At 43.7% G+C, this 18,339-nt stretch overlaps 1 pseudogene; it reads left to right on the plus strand.

The window, feature by feature from the left end:
• Positions 1-17,843, plus strand: part of LOC134622932 (CREB-binding protein-like) — a 31,243-nt pseudogene extending 13,400 nt beyond the window's left edge.
• The last annotated feature ends 496 nt before the right edge of the window (positions 17,844-18,339 follow it).

Below are 18,339 nucleotides of genomic sequence, written 5' to 3' on the forward strand. Positions count from 1 at the left end.
CAGTAACAACATCTCCTAACTCAATATGTCTTCATAAGTATTTTCATACATCTCTATTGTGTGTGGGTTTGTTTTTTGTTATTCATAGATGATATATTAGTTTTTAAGTCCAATTTAAGTCCATTTTATCATATGCAAGTTTGATGGTTGCTGTAGGTCTATTTATCTTAACCAGACTTTGCACAAGGGAAACTCCCACACTTATCGTTGTTTGTGACTAAGTCTGCTCCTGCTCCTTCCATAAGTTGATTTCACTCTGTTGGTGAATTTTTCCTTGTTTGTTTCTGTCTGCTCCTTTCTGTGTCGGCCCCAGCATTCCTACCATGAAAAATTCCCCCAAAGCTACTCTCATTTAAATTTGGCTCTGCGTCCTTTACACAGCTTTTGGGCTTGAATGCTCAAGTTCAATTGCAAGCCAAACACACAAGGGCCAAGGTGTGTTAAGTGTAAAGGAGTCTGTGTCTGCTCTCTCCATACCAGCTCATTTCCTCTTGGTTTGGATCCTTGCCTCTCAGCACCACTGAAATAACTGTGTAGTGAGATTTTGTTCCCCGACACACAGTTATCACTAACATTATAGATTTATCTGAAGTCTGTTGGCTCCGTTTATTCTCGAGTGAGAAACCCCAGAGTCTATAGTGTGAGCAGTGCGAGTCGTGCTTGGATTGGCAGTGGACTTAAATATGAGAGCCTTTCTTTGCATACTGAATTTATAAAAAAAATACCAGTATGATAGCAGTACTTTGAGTCTTTGCCAGCTCTTTTGGCTTTCTTACAAAAATAATAAAACATAATTATGTTAATTTCTGCCTAGCCCTTGAATCCATGTAGCAGTTTAATGTGGACCAGCATTTACTTAGTGCCAAGGAGCAAGCAAGCGCCAGGTTGTGATTTCTTGTCAGATTAGCTCCTACTACATTAGCCTGCCCAGAGATGAAATGAAGTACCCCGGTTTGTTCAGTTTCCATTAGGAAATGCAGTGTAGGTCCCCTCTCCACTAGGCTCAACCGGCAGCCTTTCAAGAGGGAAAATTACTGCAGTGGGCTGAAATGGTGAGCTAACTTATTGGACTGTTCTCCAGTGTCTCTCATTTACTGTGTCAGTATGTTGTAATTTTCTTTCTTTTTTTCTCAGAGGACAAGTAAACAGAGTGGTGTAGCAAGTTTTTGTGTGTTAGTGTTCTGTGTAGAATTTTCTTATGACCAGTTGTTATGCAGTTTGAGAAAAAAAAAACTCTCCCAAAAGAGGCAAGCTTAAGGTTAGATGTGCAATTAGCCAGTACATTACAGAACCCAGTAACAACTGTGAATCAGATGTTAAATCAATGATCCATCAAGAACGTCCGGTCTGAATTGTTCAACCTGGGTCTTTTGAAGTGATGTAATCTACCACAGTGCCTTGTCTGTGATAGATGTTATTCAGATGAAGTAAAAACTGCAGCTGGGGATTCTTGGTAAACATAAAAAAGGAGAGGGAAGAAGCGATGTTGGTCACAGGTTGACTAGTGTGGAGTAAAATGAAATTTAATTTAATGTCGTCTTACTGGAATAAATGCAACAACCATAATGAGTTCAAGTTAGTCAGGTTGGATGTGACCAAATATGACAGATGGTATCACAGTTTTCAACCTTGTTCCTCTCTCGTCCTCTCTTCTTGCAGTGGCTCACTGTGCGTCGTCCAGACAGATCATCTCCCACTGGAAAAATTGCACTCGACACGACTGTCCCGTCTGCCTGCCGCTGAAGAATGCCAGCGACAAACGCACCCAACAGCGTAAGTAGCTAAGTAGCGATCTCTGGCCCACCATCGCCTAAGCAGTCAGGACACTTATATCCGCAGAAATCAAAAGCTAGGCTGAAATTGTTTTCAGAGATTGTTTTTGGTAAGCAAGATACTGAAACCTGGTGAGCTTTCTGTCAACGGCCTCAATTTGTATCTCAGTCATTACAGGATTGGTATATTGAGCTGTAATGGTGACAGTAGTGACATTTTTAGAAAGGCTCGCTTTCGAAAGTCAGGAATGTGTGTGTTGGAATTATGTATATCTTGGCATTCAGAGTCAGTCAGGCTATTTATTTCTAGGCCTTTGCTTCTCCGTGATGACTAAAAGCACTCAGCGAATAAGAGTGTGGTCCTGCTGGGCTTGTAATCTGACACACAGGAGGTATAGCAGTGTGATCGAGGGTGAGAGAGGATACAGAGAGCGTGTGCTCATGGAGTCCGACGGAGCAATTGGCTGTTGGGTTATTTACTTCTTCTCTCTACCAGAACAGAGCTGAGTTTGACGCTCTTTCCAACACATACTGGAAGCTTCTGTTGTTCCTGTTTAGTGTTGATTCTCTCATGTACCTGCTATCATCTGGCTGGTTTGCTGTATTTTAGGTCCTATCATCTCGTTCTTCTGCCTAGATTACCTGGATTTATTTTATTTTATTTTGGCACGTCATATTTCAACACTTAAAGCATTTTAGTCTTAGTCTTCCCCAGTTTGGCTTGCATGTTAAAAAACATGATGTTGGGGCTTGTGCTCCTGCCAATGCAGATGGTGTAGTTTTTCTTTGTTCTGCCTCATTTGATTTGAGTCTTTGCACATACTAAGAGATGTTTTTGGTCTTTTAGCCCAACCAACACCTGAACCCGGAAAAATATGCGAATACTCTTCCCCTTAAAGGGATTTATACATTTATTCAGTCCCTGGCTTTTTAAAGCATTTAGCCTTACACTAATGTTCTGATTGTATCATACTGCCGTGTTGTGACTTAATCTTGTCCGAAGTCAAAGCATGCAGATGTATGTGTGTTTTTGTTTTTATCTGTTGAAGTATTCTTTTTAAAAAGATGACTGCATTTGAATTATTTCTGTATTCAAAAAAATGTTTCTATTCATGTCTTTGTCACTTGGCTAGTAGTATTCACATGTGGCATTTTGTGTACAGACTTGTTGCAGTATTAGTGTAAGAGGCAGGTTGCAGGTTGTTGCCAATATAAAACAGTATGATGTCATGTGGATGTTGTGGGCTGACTTTTTGATATCCCTCCCCAGCCATGCTAAGCTCCCCGAATACAGGCCTCCAGAACTCCATGTCCTCTGTAGGCGTGGGCCAGCCTAGTACTCCCACCATTAGTACCTCAACCCCCATAGACCCCAGCTCAATGCAGAGAGCTTATGCGGCACTTGGGCTGCCCTACAGCAGTCAGGCCACTGGACAGGCTCCAACCCAGCAGGCTCCAGGCGCAGGACAGACAGCAGGTGCACCGAACACGCAGGCTCAACAACAACTTCCACAGCAGATGAGACCCATCAGTGCACTTGGTAAATTAATTTTTTATGCTTAAAAAATGACAGTTCATACCCATATTTTATTCACTGAGTTTGATTTTTAAATCAAGGGAGTGCCGTCTGCTCACTGTATTCTGTATTCACAGGTAACCCGATGGCTCTTGGAAATGCAGCAATGGGTGTGCCCACTTCAGAACAGACAAACCTGCACACAGACTCCCTTCCCAACACACTCAACACTAACAAGTCAGTCTCTGTCAAGTATAATAAGAATAATTACATTCCATTTATTAAAAATACTTGTTGGCCTGTTTGTTTGGGGTTTTTTTTAAGGTTTCTTTTTAAATTATATATATCTTTTTAAATTGAGTAACCACAGGAATAGATATCCATGGATGTGTGATTTCTAAATTTTCTCCATTTGCACCTGCAGTCAGCTGCTGTCAGACGGGTCAGCTGTGGGCTCAATGAGCAGCCTACCCACAGCAGCACCTGTCTCTGCCACAGGCTCCAGGAAAGCCTGGCATGAGCACGTCACTCAGGACTTGCGCAATCACCTCGTACACAAACTGTAAGTGTATACCTCTGCTGGAGAGATCCTTACCTGTTAGTCACCTTTTGATTTTGTTTGAACGGCTGGATATTTAAGGCAATGGTTTGAAATTAAGTAGAAGTTATCAGAAGTTCTATTTATCTTATCTTGTGTTTTCCTGCAACAGAGTACAAGCCATATTCCCTACCCCTGATCCGGCAGCTTTGAAGGACAGACGAATGGAGAACTTAGTGGCCTACGCCAGAAAGGTGGAAGGTGATATGTATGAGTCAGCTAACAGCCGGGTAAGTATCCTGAAAAACCGCATCAGCCAGGGACTGACTTGAATTGCTCAACTTGACACATTCAACATCAAACGCTTTTCAAAGGCTTTTACCATAGTTCAAAATTTCACAGAACATGCCTTTTCCCTCAATGTTTCATATTGCCTTTCTTCATCCCTCCAACCTTCTTCCTTTTAGGACGAGTACTATCACTTCTTGGCTGAGAAAATATACAAAATCCAAAAAGAGTTGGAGGAGAAAAGGCGTTCAAGGCTTCAGAAACAGATCATCAACCAGGCACCTATGGCTGCCCAGGGAACCCAGCAACCAGTCCTAGCCCAGCCCAGTGCCTTGGGCCCACGACCACAGAGTAAGTGTAAGATTATATGAACATGTTTTGGGTAAAATCACATTGTTTTCAAATTTATTTATTACCCAGTTAGGGTTATATAAAAATACCAGTGGTTTACCTGTACAGCCCTCTCACTTTGAAAGGCTTATGGCAGAGTTATAAATTGTACTTGTAGTCATGTTTGTATGCCCAGAGGCTTTATCCATATTGCCCTGTTATATATGTTCCTTAACAGGTCTAATCACTTTCAAAAGCCCCCCCCCCCAGTCTAAAATTGAAAATGGCTTGAAATTGAAATGGCTATATTAGCTGAACTCACTGAGCAGCCTATCCACAGCAGCATCTGTCGCTGGTGTTGCAATTTATTTATCTTTTAATTGTTATTGTTGTTTTCTTCTCACTGTACAAGTTTGTTTTGTTTTGTTTTTCCAGATGGACCTGTTCCTCTTCCCAACATGCCAAATCAGATCATGAGTCGCATGCAGGCTTCACAAGGTACATTTTTAATAATACATATGGGAGTTTCAGACTGAGCAAAAAGTGAAATAAAACAACTGGTAGAATAGACAGGATAGCCAGACATGCTTATTAACACCGCATAAAATGTATGGTACAGGAAATAATGAGCTGTATACAAGAGAGGCAAGAAGAAGAATGGGGAAGTTACAGTTGAACTAAATCAGGAAAACATCTCTCTGTACCAGCTTGGCTTTGGGTCACATTTCTTTATTCCTATTTGCTGTGCCAATTTCTGAAGTGTCTGATTTACTCCTCTGTACAGGAATCAACCAGTTCAACCACATGACTCTACCCAATGCCCAGATGTCTCAAGCAACAATGGGACCCCGTGCTGCCTCACCCATGAATCACCCTCAACAGATGAACATAAACTCAGTCCCAGCGGTAAGGGGGCAGAACGGGGGCCACAAAAATCACACCCACACATGGGGCAGGCGTGTAGCATGAGCTGGCACCCAGTTACACGCTCTCAAGGAATGCATAAGCTAACTTAAGTGTACAAATAAGATTACTGCACCTAGTAATATCTTCTTTCCTGCCTCGTAGATGGGAATGTCTCCCTCTAGGATGCCCCAGGCCCAGGGCATGATGACTGGACACAATGGAGGAGTGGGTCAGACTGCCAACCAGGGTCAGTTTTTGCCTCAGAACCAGTTTCCTCCAGGATCTGCTCCAGCTGCTGCAACGGGTGCAATGAATATCACAGTGGTGCCAGGCATGGGTCAGCCACAGGCACAGGCTGCTGTCACTCAGGTGAGACATGAAGGAGGTGGAGCTGTAGTTACCTGAGCCGCATAATGGATTTGGATTGGCTGATTTCTGTACAGTTGTTCAGAGTTTGCCTAATTCCAACTAGTTGCTGAAGAACTAAACTCAAATTACTTTAACCATTCATACAACGCACTAATTACTCTTAAATTGTTTTTACCAATCACAAGGTGCTCTCTAAACCCCAAATTGTGTGCTATGTTGTGTTCGTCTGTTTGACCTTATGACTGTATGTTTGTCTGCTTATCGTGTGTTTGTGTGTCTGCCTGCTCTTTGTGTGTCCTTCTCTCCAGCAGCAGCAACAGCAGCAGAGTGCTAACATCCCCATGAATGCACTTGGCCCCTCGCTGGGCCCACAGCTAGCCTCCTCCCAAACCCCCTTGCACTCCACGCCTCCGCCTGCTGCCTCCTCTGCCTCTACGGCTGGGGGGGCCACTAACCTGCCGCTCCCCCAGCCCTCCAGCCGCAGCTCTACCCCCACCCTCCCTGCCCCAGCCCCAGCCCAGGGTGCCACCCCGCCCTGCCCCACCCAGTCCCAACCCCAGACGGAGCTCCCTGCAGCAGCACAGACGCAGCCCCCACCTCAGCCCCCTACCACGCCGGTGAGACTGAGTCCCTTCGCATGCCCTCCACTTTTGACTCCCTCCTCCCTCCCGTGCAAACTCCCATCCCTCTGCCTGCCATGTACCAAACCATCCCATCCACATCCACCTTTTCTGTCTAATAACTTCATTTTCACCACTGTTTGTAGCCCCCCCATCACAATGGGAATATTACACCTCTCATCGTAAGGGAGCAATGATATGTATACGGGAGGTGTGCATTCGTGTCATAGCCTCAGAGCCCTGCATGCAAAACAAAAAAAATCCCCAAACAAACAAAAAAAAGTGACTGTATTTTTTCCTCTCTCTCTGCCCCTGTCCTTCCCTGTCCTTTTTTTCCCCTTTGTGTTTCAGCTGTCTCAGCCAGGAGCCAGTCTGGATAATCGGGTGCCCACACCAGCCTCTGCCGCCAGCGCCGACCTGCACTCGCAGCATGTTGGAGCAGACCTGCCTACCCAAGAGGTCAAAACGGAGACGCACCATGATCAACAGGAATTTGAGGCTACTGGTGGCAAAACTGAGCCCAAGATGGAGGTGAGCTGTGACTGCAATTTAAAATACAGTAAAAACCTAAACTATAACTTATTTATGCTTATAATTTTAATTAATCTTAATTTAGAGGCACCTTATCTGATAGTTGTTCATTAGATCATGACCTAATTTGGATTCACTGTTTTTGTGAAGAAAACAACATGCCGCCTACACCATTGGCTGGTTGTAGCTAGTGAGCTGTCAGCATTACAAAATGCCTTATAAAGCATTTGGTCAACTTGAGAGCTTAGAATAACAAAGTCAAGGGATTCACAAATAATTGAGCTCATGATGTTATAAACAAGAAAATCATTATTCTAAAGAGTATTACTGTCATGAATAGACGGCTATTTCTATTGTTTACATGACTGTGGTATGAAATGTCTTTTACCTATATGTTTATAGACGGAAGATGAGTCTGCTTCAATGTTGGCCAAGAAGGAAGAGCCAGAGGAAAAGCCGGAGCCCATGGAGGTGGAGGAGAAGAAGCCGGAAATTAAGACGGAACCCAAAGAAGAAGAAGAGGGTGGAGCTAACAGCACAACCACCTCATCCCCATCTCAGTCACGGCGGAAAAGTGAGTCTAGGGCCAGGGGAATGAAAAACTCTGCGTAAACTCTGACTGAGGTTTACTCAGTAATCAGGGAGAGTTTTAGTTATTGCTGTTAATGTATACAATAATAAAGTCAAAATACCATCATTAGTTGCGCTGACAGAATAATGTCCAGATACTTTTGAGATACTTTGAACTTTAATAATAAACTTTGTTATATAGAAACCTACAAAGAGCAGAAGTGCGGGGAAATGTAAGTGAAATTGTAGAACTCTGGTACGGTGGGAAAAAATTGTTATGCTATTGGTTATAATTTGGAAAGAAGTAGTTTTCCCTTACAGGCAAATAATTTGGGGTCGTGTCAAGTAACTAAACGTACAATACAGAAACATTTTTGTGTCATTTTTTTTCTCTTCACCTTTACCCAAAATTTTCCCTTACCTTGGCTTTCCATTGTATATTTTTCAGTTTTTAAACCCGAGGAGTTGCGCCAGGCTCTGATGCCAACTCTGGAGAGTCTGTACAGGCAGGACCCCGAGTCCCTGCCCTTTAGACAACCAGTAGACCCTATGCTCTTGGGTATCCCGGTATGTAGCACACAACAGCTGGCTGCTTAAACACAGCAGCACTTGTAGATGTTTCAAAGTGTTGCTTGTACTTCTGGTGTGAACAGATAATTGAGATGCACCATCTTAACTCTTAATCGTGTAAAACTTTCCTCTTCCTTCTCTCTTTAGGATTACTTTGACATTGTGAAGAACCCAATAGACTTGTCCACAATAAAGCGCAAGCTTGACACGGGCCAGTACCAGGAGCCCTGGCAATATGTGGATGATGTCTGGCTGATGTTCAACAACGCCTGGCTCTACAACCGCAAAACATCCCGTGTCTACAAGTACTGCTCTAAGTTGGCTGAGGTGTTTGAGTCAGAGATTGACCCTGTCATGCAGGGCCTGGGCTACTGCTGTGGGAGAAAGGTGAGATTGAGTGGGTGGACAATAGATTATTGAATGCCTGCAGTTTTATTTCAGGATAATATTCTTTGTCTTCTATAAATAACTGTTTGGATATTGTTTATATTATAAATGTAGTGTTAAACTCTGCTTCTGCTCTCGGTTTAAATTAATGTTTCACTAGGATGAGCCCAAGTTTTACCTGCCCACATTTTGAGTACTAACTGAAATTTGGCAAAGATTTTTCAAACCAAAGCCAAAACTCAAAATTCTAATCTTCAGACTCACTTTTTCTGACAACTTTTTTTCTTGAACAGTTTTATTTGGACTTTCTTGACCTTTCTTGTCGTCTCACTTGTGTTTACAGTACGAGTTCTCCCCTCAAACCCTCTGTTGTTATGGCAAGCAGCTCTGCACCATACCTACTGGAGGCACATACTACAGTTACCAGAACAGGTATCTTTTTATGAATAAATGTACTTCATGTGTGTGTTTTGTTCAACTAGGTCAAAAAACAAATGTTGGGTGACTACATGCTTAATCTCACCGAGGAATCTCATTTGCATCGCACATTTGCATGCACAGTTTTGATGGACCGAAATTGCAGCCATTTGAACTGTTGCTCATCCCCTGTGAGCCCGGGTTCTGCTCATCTGTAGCTGTAGTGGGATCGCTGTCATACCAGTAACGGTTTTAATGGCTCTGCCTTCAAGTCCTGGCACAGTATGAGACTTCAAAATGGTTTTGCTCGCATTTATTAACTGTCAGGTTCCAGCGTCATACATTAGAAGAAACACCCAAATGACCATCAGACAAAAAAAACCCAAATCAAGCCATGTGTTTGTTTTTTCTCTCAGCATCTGTCAAGGGGACTATGTGAATTCAGTGTCACTGCCCCGTGTTGCGTGATGACTGAAAATATAACGCTTTAGTTTAGGCCACAAGCTGCCTTCCCCATCATTGACTTCTTTTCTCAGTAGAATTCAGCACATTGCTTTACACAGTGTACCTTGCACCCCCTCCTGTATAAACTGTGGAATTGCAGCGTTTTTGAGCAGCGCAGCAGCAGCAGAGAGACGGCATGAGACTCCTGCAGCGCAGTCCATTTACACTCTCAGTAGGAGTTCAGGGAATCCCCGCTCTACATAAAACTCTAGTGTTATTTTGTACGATTTGCCTGGGCACACTCAATCATATAGCTTAACATCAACTTTTGCAATATGACTCACATTTGAATACAACGATAATCTTGTATTCTGGTATCTTTATCGTTTTTAACGTGCTGAATGCGTTTGTTTTTGTTTTTTTCTTGCAGGTATCATTTCTGTGAAAAATGTTTCAATGAGATCCAGGGGGATAGTGTGACGTTAGGAGATGATCCTGCACAACCACAGACGTAAGTAAAACATTGGCTTCTGCAGATCTTTAAAATCCTACAACACTAAATTCATTATAATAGAAAAACAATGCCTTAAAATGTCTCTTAAAATACAGAAACTAAATCAACATCAAGATTTTGCTTCATGGTTGAAATCTGTACCAGACATACATAAGAGGGAGATTTTTTTCTGATGTCCAGTGTTTCGAACTTGGGAATTGGCACAGTGTAATCCCACACGATGTTTCCAGACTCCAATATTTCCTGTTTGGATACATGCAGTTTGTTGCACACGCCTTGGTCAAACCACAGAAAACGACTGCAATCCAAGATCATAATATTTTTCTTCTCAAAATTAAAAAAAGTGAAGTTAACAATTTGTTTCAGCAGAATTGCTTCATAGTTAAGATGCGAACATCCACTGAAATATTGACAACATCTCTAGCTTTAAAACCATCTTAATGTGAACACATTGCTTGAAAAATGATTTCTTACTATTCAATATCTGTGTTATTTATCTACTATTTTATAGTCACGGTATTACTTGGTTAACTTTTTCTGGTCATTTTGCCCACACTTTAGGAGGATATCGAAAGACCAGTTTGAGCGGAAGAAGAACGATGTTCTCGACCCTGAACCGTAAGTCAACACAAACCACACACCCTTCAGTGAAAGGAACGCAGAATGGTCGGTCTTTGCTTCTTTTCCCAGAGTTAATCTCATCTGTGTTGATGCCTTTTTCTGCTCATGTGTTGCTGATCACGTCTTTAAACAGTTTTTTTTCCCCTTGCCACCCACATCTGGCTTTGTTTTGGTGTGTTTTTTTTCTGCACAGTCTGCATATTTTCTCTCTGATCAATCTCTTTGGTTTCAGTGAAGCCCAAGGGCAGCTCAGCAGCACCACCTGCTGAGTGTAGCTTGATGTCGAAGTTCTCTCTTTCTAGTGAGGGCTTGGATTAGAGAGCACAGGTCATAATGTAGCTGTCTTTTAGATTGGTTACTGTGATTTTTAGATATGTTGCACAAATCTTATGCTAAACCTCCCACAAAGGCGCTCTTGTATTGGCTGGCTTGCACGAGCGTAACGACTGGAGGAACAGTGACGTGAATGACGATCTCTATGTTGCTTGCTGCCCGAGCAGTAAAGATATCAACATTCATACAAATGATAACCACGGGGAAACACGACTGGAATAGTGTGTATTTTGTAACTATGTGTGAGAACTGAGTGATATTTTAGTTCTGTTAAATTTTGTGTGCGTTTCTTTTTTTGTATTTGCATTTTCTTTGGTTTTAAATTTGAAAAGTGAAAGCATCCCATGCTAACTCCACACAGAGGGTTCTCTCTCTGTACTCTGGCTTCCTCCCAAAGTCCAAAGCTATATGTGTTGGGTTCGTTGGGGATGTGAAATTGGTGATTCAGAATTAGCTGTCGATGAGAATCCACAAATGGTTTTCCATCTCTTTGTGATTCCCTGCAACAGACTAGTGATGTGTCCAGCGTTAAGCCCACCTTGTGCCCCGTGACAGCTGGAATAAGCTACAGCCCCACTGATGATGATGATGAATATTAACGATTTTTTTTGTATGTTTTCTTTTTTTAAGGTTTGTTGAATGTAAAGATTGTGGACGGAAGATGCACCAAATATGCGTCTTACACTACGAGGTCATTTGGCCATCTGGGTGAGAATTTTGACCGTCATTGCTTTTTGTACAGTTTTGCAAATTTGTATTTACGCTAACAGTGCGTTTAACCTCCCTCTATATGATTTGTTGTTTTTTCCTCAGATTTATCTGTGACAACTGTTTGAAGAAAAGTGGAAAAACACGAAAGGAAAACAAGTTCTCAGCAAGAAGTTAGTACTCCTTCCTATTTCAGATGTGAAGTCTTTGGTTCATCTTTCACGGCTATTTATTTTTGGATTTTTCAGAATGTCAACAGATTATTGAAGATTTGTCTTAACAAGCTAAGACTTCCTCCATGTGCCCATGGTCTGCATACATCTCAGTGTGGTGTTAGCCTTGTAGTTTAATTATCAGTTTAGGCCTGGAGGACCATATCTGACTTTGATGGAATATGTTAGTGACATATTGGTGATCTGAAGTTTTATAGTCTCACATAGACCATCAATAGTGTCCTAATGATGTTGTTCTCTCCATGGTAGACTGCTGCAGGTTGTTGTGTACCTTTTCCTGGAAAAATGAAGCTCCTGCTTTTCATTTTTCAAATGCAAGGAAACAGATTTGACCCTTTTCAAACTTCTGCCTTGTGCTTGTCTGTTGTAGGGCTGCAAGCAACACGACTGGGAACGTACATAGAGGACCGTGTGAATAAATACTTGAAGCGACAAAACCACCCAGAGGCTGGGGAAGTGTTTGTACGAGTGGTGGCAAGCTCTGATAAAACGGTGGAGATTAAACCAGGCATGAAAGCTAGGTAAGACCATCATTAACAGAGGAGAAAGATGGATGTTAGGATATTAGAATTTTAAAAACAATGTTTTCCATTGAAAGTAACATATTTTGTACTTGTCTACTAGAGTTGCCTTAGTCAAATAAATGAACAACCAAAGAGTCAACAGTTTGGTTGAGGGTAGCCAAACCTCCTTAATTTGTAGATAAACTGGCAAGGCTTGTGTTTTTCCCTAGCTTATTTTAATTGCCATAAAGAATGCAATGTCCTCTATAAAGATTTTATACCCACTCAGAGTAATTGTGAAACATGCCTGTTTGATGAGATGTCGTGCACACCCTCCTAGGAGGCCTTACGGTGTTGTTAGATTCACCATGGGATCAAAGTCAACAATGCTTGTCCCATCTTTGCAGGGAGGAGTCCCTCCTCCAAGAGCCTGTTATCTTAAAGTTAAATGATTTAAGGCTTTTAGCTTTTTATTGACTAGAGGCAACTTGACTTGAATTGTCCCATTGTGTTCTTCACATCTGCTGAAAGCAGTGACAGACGTGGAAAGCCAGTAGCTGTAGCTTTCTAAAAGCTTCTAAAGTCACAATAAAAGTGGAGAAAACTGTTCATTAACATTCTATTCACTGTATTGAATAACATTTATTTGTTATATTTTTTTTTAGGTGGTATGATGTGACACCAGATTCAGCAAAACCTCAGATGCAAAATTGCTCAGTCATATTATCATGGCTATACATTTTAATATTTCCTTTTGTTGGTTTCAACAGGTTTGTAGATACAGGTGAAATGCCAGAGGCCTTTCCTTATAGAACCAAAGCACTTTTCGCATTTGAGGAAATTGATGGTGTAGATGTGTGCTTCTTCGGCATGCACGTACAGGAGTATGGCTCTGAGTGCCCATTCCCCAACACTAGGTCTGTGCATTTAATTATGTCACACAGCAATAAATAATAACTTTTCTTTGCTGTTTTCTGTGGTTCACGTAAGATTTACCATGTCTTCTTTCTTTTTAACCTTTGCAGACGGGTCTACATATCATACCTTGACAGTATTCACTTCTTCAGACCTCGGATTCTACGAACAGCCGTTTACCATGAGATCCTTATTGGCTATCTAGAATATGTCAAGAAACTTGGGTAAGGCTCACTCTATTCTTTATCTGTTCTTCCTGACGACTTGCACAACTGGCAAAAGCCTCAGTAGATCCAGGTCTCGGGGTAATGTCATTACTGTCTCTTTGGCCTGACTTACTGTTCACATGTGTTCACAGATATGCCCAGGCCCACATCTGGGCATGTCCTCCCAGTGAAGGTGATGACTACATCTTCCACTGCCATCCTCCTGACCAGAAGATCCCCAAGCCTAAAAGACTGCAGGAGTGGTACAGGAAGATGTTGGACAAGGCTTTTGCTGAGAGGATCCTGCATGACTACAAGGTAACAAGGCGAAATGAAGGACGGTATATTATTACCACATAAAAGCTAAAGTGACCAAATTGTAAAGGGCAGATGATAATGTTATTGACTACTGAGGTCTTTGTTATATTAATCAGATGTCTCACTAGCTGTTGTTGGGATTAACCCACTGTGTTTTCCATCCGTCTCTCAGGATATCTTCAAACAGGCAACTGAAGACCGACTGACCAGCGCCAATGAGCTGCCTTACTTTGAAGGTGACTTCTGGCCTAATGTGCTTGAAGAGAGCATCAAGGAGCTGGAGCAGGAGGAAGAAGAGAGGAAGAAGGAGGAGAACACAGCTGCCTCTGAAACTCCAGAGGTATGACTATTATACGAGGGTTTGATGTACTAGAGCAGCAGAAACTCCACTATCTTGTATTGTGTTACTGTCTTTGTCTTTCCATTGCAGTTGAATGATTCGATATAAGGAGTTTAAAGAATTAAAAAAATGTATTTTTATGTACTACTACCTTAAACATAGGGATATTTGAATCAAAATAATTTCAGTGGAATTTAATAATGAGATTAAGATGACATCAAACAAAGGCAGAGAGTAACTAATGAACTGTGAAAATTTGTGCTCTCTGTGCTAATTTTAGAGAGATTCTTTTTAGCAGCAGTGAGAATATATAATGATGGAAAAATTCATACATAACATGTTTTCTTTAATATATTTTTTAGGGAACACCAAGTGACAGCAAAAACGCTAAGAAGAAGAACAACAAGAAGACCAATAAAAACAAGAGCAGCGTGAGCCGAGCCAATAAGAAGAAGCCTGGGATGCCGAATGTAGCTAATGATTTGTCTCAGAAGTTGTACGCCACCATGGAGAAGCATAAAGAGGTCAGACTTGTTTCTTGTTTTTTTGTGGTAGTGAAAATCGGGAGGTGATGAACAATAATTTTATGGATGTGATCAAAAGGTTAACTAGTGGGAAACAGTCCCAATAACAAAAGTAAGTCATACTTTATTTTGATTTTCTATCTCAATCTTTTTTTTCCCCCTCTCCTTTGCTGAAGGTGTTCTTCGTGATTCACCTTCATTCTGGGCCCATGGTCAACACTTTGCCGCCCATCGTGGACCCCGACCCATTGCTCTCCTGTGACCTGATGGATGGCCGTGATGCCTTCCTGACTCTGGCAAGGGACAAGCACTGGGAGTTCAGCTCCCTCAGGAGGTGCAAGTGGAGCACCATGTGCATGCTTGTTGAACTGCACAACCAGGGACAGGATCGCTTTGTCTATACTTGTAACGAGTGCAAGCACCACGTGGAGACACGCTGGCATTGCACTGTGTGCGAGGTTAGTTTCCACTGCACTGTTGTTTTTACACTCGATTATTTTGTGTCAGTTTGGAACTAGGGAGAAAACAAAAGGATGATTGGAAGTGGAAATCTGTCAGATATGTGGAATGACGTACATGAACTGAGTCAGAGATATCATTTGTTAAACTTTTTAGTTTACCATCTTTGGTTGGACTTTAATTACTATGTCCCCTTTTCTTCTTTTTTCCCTCTTAGGACTTTGATCTTTGCATTAATTGCTACAACACAAAGGGCCACGAGCACCAGATGGTCAAGTGGGGTCTTGGCCTGGATGATGATAACAACGGCCAGAGTGGGGAGGCCTCCAAGAGCCCACAGGAGAGCCGGCGTTTAAGTATCCAACGGTGCATTCAGTCCCTGGTCCATGCTTGTCAGTGTCGCAATGCCAACTGCTCTCTGCCGTCCTGCCAGAAGATGAAGCGAGTGGTACAGCACACCAAGGGTTGCAAACGCAAAACCAACGGTGGCTGTCCTGTATGTAAACAGCTTATTGCTTTATGCTGTTATCACGCAAAGCACTGTCAGGAGAACAAGTGTCCTGTCCCGTTCTGCCTGAACATCAAGCACAAGCTTCGCCAGCAGCAGCTGCAGCACAGGCTCCAGCAGGCCCAGTTGATGAGGAGAAGAATGGCCACCATGCAATGCAGAACCATGCCGCTACCATCCCCACCGCCATCAGCTGCCCCTAGCACTCCCACTTCCCACACTCAGCCCAACACTCCCCAAACACCCCAGCAGCCTCTTTCCAACCAGCCGCAGACCCCCAACTCAGCAGGTGTCATGTCCCCCTCTTTCTCCAATGCACCTCGCACTGCCCAAGCTCAGGCACCGGTGTCTCAGGGCAAACCTGGGCCCCAGGCCTCCCCTCTACACCAGCAGCAGTCCCCTCTCCCTCAGCCCCCCCAGCCATCACAGCAGCTATCTCAGCAGCCACCTCCCATCGCTGCAGTCAAGATGGCACAGCGCATTGAAATGATGGCGCAGGCCCAGCAGAACCAGCGGAACTACCGTGTCAACGTGAATGGTTTGCCCATGAATCCCCAGCAGCCACAACAGCGCATGACGGCACCAATGCAGCCAGCAATGCAGATGGTGCCTGGGCCCCGGGGACCACCAGTCATGCAACCTGGTATGGCCACTGGACAATGGGGTGGAGCTTCAGGCCCCATCCAGCCAGGTCAAACTCAACAACCAGGTCTTGTTCCAGGCCAGTCCCCACAGCAGCCCATGACCATGCAGCGAGCCATGATGCCACCAGGGCAGCAACCCCAGCAAAGCCAGAGGATGCTGATACCACAGCAGCCCGGTGCCCGGCCACAGACTCCCCAGAGAGCTGGAGCTATACCTCCAAATGCTCTGCAGGACCTCCTCCGCACCCTAAAATCTCCCAGCTCACCCCAGCAGCAGCAGCAAGTTCTAAACATCCTCAAATCAAACCCTCAGCTAATGGCTGCGTTCATTAAACAGCGAACAGCCAAGTACCATGCCAACCAGCCGCAGCAGCAACAACCGCAACAGCAGCAACAAGCAGGCCAACAACAGCAGCCTGGCATGCCAGCAATGCAGAATATGGCTATGTCTGGAGGGGCAGTGCAAAGGACGGGGATGCCACCACAGCAACCACAGCAGCCTCAAGTGCAGGGCATGGCTGCATTAGGGACTCAAGGGCAGCTGAGCACCGCGCACAATGCAAACCCCCAGATCCAGGAGATTTTCCGCAGGCAACTCTTATTGCAGCAACAACAACAACAGCAACAGCAGCAGCAGCAACAGCAGGGAGTGTTACCACAGGGCCACCCGGGTCAGTTTGCTGCTCAGTCGCAGGGTACAACACCCACCTACTCCCAGCTCCGCATGCAACAGCAACAACAGCAGCAAATGCAAATGCAGGCAGGGGCACCTGGGGGCCCCATGGGCCAGCTCCCACCAATGGCTCAGATGGCCCAGTCTGGCATGGGGATGGACTCGACCCAAAATTTACTGCATCAACGACTGCTTCAGCAGCAGCAGCAACTTCCCCAGCAGCAGGCTGTCCTAAAGCAGCAGATGGGCTCCCCTGGCCAACCAAGCCCCATGAGCCCTCAAACCCACCTCCTGGCTGGGCAGCCTCAAGGCGGAGCCCACCTCCCTGGCCAACCTGCTTTAGCGAACGCCCTCAGCAACCAGGTCCGCTCCCCAGCACCAGTCCAGTCCCCTTGTCCACCCTCGCAGCAGCAGCCCCCACATTCCAGTCCTTCGCCGCAGGTCCAGAACCAGCCCCAACCCTCACCTCAGCACCCACCCCCACCCCACTCGGGTTCACCCCACACAGGGCTTGGGGGCCCACTGCAGTCAATGGAGCAAGGACACTTGGGGACACCAGAACAAAGCGCCATGCTACCGCAGCTTAATACGCCCAACAGAGGAGGGCTGAGCAATGACTTGGGGATGGTAGGAGATGCTACAGGGGACACTCTGGAGAAGTTTGTGGAGGGATTGTAGCATTTCTGCTGGGAACTAAAGAACATATTGTCACTCCCACAGACCTGTCCTCCCACTCCTCCTCTTCCTAGTTTTCCCTCAAACTCTTTATCCCGTTAGAGGGCTTTGTTTGTTCTTTGTAAGGCTGACAACGGTTTTTGTACTGACATGTAAAAAGTTTCAAACGTTGCAACAAAACAAGAAAATTTGGTTCATTTAAAACAAACAAACAAAAAAAATTCAAAACCTTTAGGGAATGTAATTGTTTCCTAACCCTAAGTGGTAGGTATTTCTTCCTTGGGATGTTGAGGGATTTGCAAGTTGCTTCTTAAAATGAAATTAAAGTCACAAAGAATATATTTTTTTGGTTGAGACCAAATGTGTTCAGTACTCATTTTTTAAATTTTTTTTGTTTGTTTGTTTTGTTGTTTTTTTTGGGGGGGGGGGGGGTTGTTTGTTTTTGGGGTCATGCCTTTCTTTCTTTCTTTTTCTTTTTTTTTTTTTTTTTTTTTACAAAAATGTAAAGTTGCATTATATTATTCATATCTTTATTTTGTACCTTTGAGAGTTGTTTTCTTTTTTTTTTCCTTTTTTTGGAAACTGTAAAATATTTTGTCTCGGAATTGGGCCAGGTTTTTGTTATCTTCACAAGCTGTCATTCCTGGCAATTGTAATCTAGTGTTGTACTATTACTGCAAGAAGATGCGTTCAGGGACAATGACCGCTCCCATTCTTTTTGTGTGTATGAAGAGCACTCATTTGTATTAAAGTAGGAAATGGCCTGCAGCAGTTTGTGTAAACAGGCATGTATGCAGGAGCACATGAAGACACTGACACAAACCCTCACAGTCACTAAAGCCGCGTTTCCACCACAAGAACTTTTACCAGGGACTAGGGACCATACTTTCAGTTACGTTTGGGGTAA

The sequence above is a fragment of the Pelmatolapia mariae genome, unplaced genomic scaffold (genome assembly GCF_036321145.2).
Source record: "Pelmatolapia mariae isolate MD_Pm_ZW unplaced genomic scaffold, Pm_UMD_F_2 NODE_ptg000291l+_length_42261_cov_1, whole genome shotgun sequence".
Classification (NCBI taxonomy): Eukaryota; Metazoa; Chordata; class Actinopteri; order Cichliformes; family Cichlidae; genus Pelmatolapia; species Pelmatolapia mariae.